General features: G+C 33.6%; 1 long non-coding RNA gene across 1 annotated transcript; it reads right to left on the reverse strand.

Moving 5' to 3' along the window:
• Nucleotides 1-591: 591 nt before the first annotated feature.
• On the reverse strand, nucleotides 592-2,606 carry LOC148929231 (uncharacterized). The gene is made up of 2 exons (XR_016129104.1): nucleotides 2,300-2,606; nucleotides 592-1,404 (listed from the first exon to the last, which is right to left on the reverse strand). It is a non-coding gene; the product is annotated as an uncharacterized LOC148929231 (long non-coding RNA).
• Nucleotides 2,607-3,027: the final 421 nt, after the last annotated feature.

Below are 3,027 nucleotides of genomic sequence, written 5' to 3' on the forward strand. Positions count from 1 at the left end.
GGGTGAGGATTGGGGGGGGGGGGTGGGGGGAGAAATGTTTGGAAGGCCTGTCTTAGGGACGGGTCTGGCACCCGGAGCTACCCGTGTTGCAAAGCTCCAGGCCGTATCGTAAGTTAATTTTTTTTTATTGTTTTAACACTCCATCCGTTATAATATAAGCGATTTGTATTCCTTTTTGAGGCTTCTCGGCAGTCTAAATTGAGCCATTATCTTTTTGACAAGAAATACTAGTAACACATTCTTTTCTTTTACTTTGCTGTCTCTCCAATTAACTGTTTAAACATTATTTTCTTAAATCTCGTGCTAAAAAATCTGATTCACTAATGGGGGAGAGGAGGGGGAGTACCTTATTTTCTATCTATATATAATAGTACTAGGAGTAGAACATATCACGGTATCACCATCACAATTACTCCCACAAAAATCTCCCTCTGTAAAAAATTCAATGGACCTATACGACAGATAATATCATAATTGGTGATGCTACTATTATTATAATAATATAGCCGGCACTTAAAAAACTCTCTATTTAGTGTCGGATAATTCCGTCACTGAACAAGGTTAGTAACAGATTAGTGTCGAATAGAGCCGTAATTAAAAAGCATATCACTAAAAATTTGACGGATTTTCCGTCACTAAAGTTAGTAACCCCCAATGAGGAAAACATAGGGTGGCTGGCCGGCTGCCATTGTAAGTTAGTATTAGGGATGGACTAATGTATCACTAATAGTGACTGACGTTTTTCTGTCACCTATCTGTCCTAGTTATTGAGGGATGGACCGCCGTCACTAATTCGCCACTCATTTGCATTTTTTATGTTGTTCGTACCACGCGTGTGAAGGAGGATACAAAAGATGGCTTCTTTATGCAGAGTTGTTGCTATTATTTCCCGATCAAGGTCATATGTTCATCGAGAATGTAAATCAGCTTCTATACGTGAAGAACAAGTCCATGACCGGTTCCAAATCAATCTCATCAAACAATTTTGATACAGAATTTGTTTCTAATTTTTAATTCATAAGAATTTTAATTTTGAAATTTAGGATTTGTAATTTAAATAAAAAAAATTAAGTAAATTTTTTTTTGTAAATGTTATTTAATTTTAATGAATAAGTAAATGATTGATAATTATAAAATTAATAAAATAAGATTAAATTTGTTGGAATAGTAGTACGAGGTGAGAGCATCTACATCATCAACTAGGCCCTTTAAAGTTGTCTTTAAAACTTATTTTTACTATCGTCTCCTTTAAACTTTTGTTCAATAATTCATCAAAAGATACAAAATAAATAGGGCCTCCAATACAAGTTGTAACCAAAAACGTCAACTCCATCCGCAACTTTATTTAATGATTTGAGTTAGCTCAAGTAATAGTCCTTTTCCCACTACAACTTTTTCTGTATCCTGCTTCATTAAAATATATGACGACAAAAGAGATAGGAGTAGCTTTATTAGATTGACATGAGTTCACTACTAAAATTATATTCTTTACCGACAAAGAGAAACACAAACATAAAAAATAATCGAATGGATTCCTTTTTATCAAGGAACTGATAATATTCATTAAGAAAGTCAGTATTGACAATAATGATATTTCGACTCATGAAATTGAAGCATAAGCCATTGTCTGTTCTTCAAAAGCTTTCTGCTGCCAATGTTCGATGTTTGCGTTTTTACTTTCAATATGCTTCTTTTTTCAATTTTCAACTACAAAGAGATACTCTAAAAATATGCTTATTTTCAACTCCAATTAACTTCAACTTTGTTTACTAAAAATGTGTCACAATTGAATGTCAAAATTAGAACTGCATGGCCCACCACTTCATAGATACTAACTACTCCAGTATTGATCATATAATTTAAAAATATTCTTCTACCATAACCACAACTTCAAATTGCATCTCACAATGGATAAGAATCACATAAATATATCAGGAGAATAACATGGAGAATAGTACTAATTAAATTTAGAAGGATTGGAAATTGTATGGCCAAATAGCTTGATAGACAGAAACAATAACTATTTCCATACAAATAGGACTTCTGATTGTTTTCCAAAGAGAACAAGCAAAAGAAGCTAAGAGCCCACTAGTTAATCTCCTCTTCTGGCTTATCATAAAGCGCATAACAAGTAATTGAAATTGAAATACTAATAAAGAATAAAGACCACCCATAATCAATTAGTACTATAGTAAACACTTTGCAATCTCCGTCCAAAACTTAATCCAAAATTTCGGAAAACAGAAAATCTAATATGAGAATGAAATTAAATCGCCAAAATTAAAGTAATTAGCCTTACTCAGCGTTATGATGCAAATTCGGAGGTGACTAATGGCGGCGGCGCCGCCACCATTGGTGGTATCAAGGTCGGCACACTTTCCTTAGCGCTAGCTGATTTTGATACCAACAACGGTGGTAGCTCCGCCGTCGGTCTCCGCTTTCTCGGTGGTGTTCCGCCGCCGTCGCCGAAGATGTTGGAGGTCTATTGTGAAGACTATAATATATTTATAAAAAGATTGGGATCATTTGATTGTTGTTGGGATGTACTGATTTTGCAGTACAAAGTTTCAATGCCTATTACTACATTACTTATGCAGTACCAACGTAGCAAAAGTACACTTGCCCCTATAGTTGAATTAAAACCACAAAATAAAATAACAATAAAGCAGTGGATTTTGATTTGTTATTGATTAAAAAAATAGTTTCATCTTCATTCTAATTATTTAAAGGGATATTGACATCTAATATCACGAAACTTTAAAAAAGTTGGATCACGAACTTTAAAATTGACAAATAATATCACGAACTTTACCCCGGGTTTGTTTTTTTCCCACGAATGAAAAAAGTCATATTATTTTAATAGATTGAAGAACAATTTTGGAGGGTGTGCTCCAAGAAAAACTATCTTCAAAGATTGAAAAACTTAAACCTTTCAAAATTGTTGTCGAGAAATTACGAAAAAAAAATCCTTATCATAATATTATTTGTGGGAATTTTTTTATTCGTGGAAAAAAACGAACCCGGGAT

This window comes from Salvia hispanica, chromosome 4 (genome assembly GCF_029641045.1).
Source record: "Salvia hispanica isolate PSC_SH4W2 chromosome 4, Shi_PSC_v1, whole genome shotgun sequence".
Taxonomy (NCBI): domain Eukaryota; kingdom Viridiplantae; phylum Streptophyta; class Magnoliopsida; order Lamiales; family Lamiaceae; genus Salvia; species Salvia hispanica.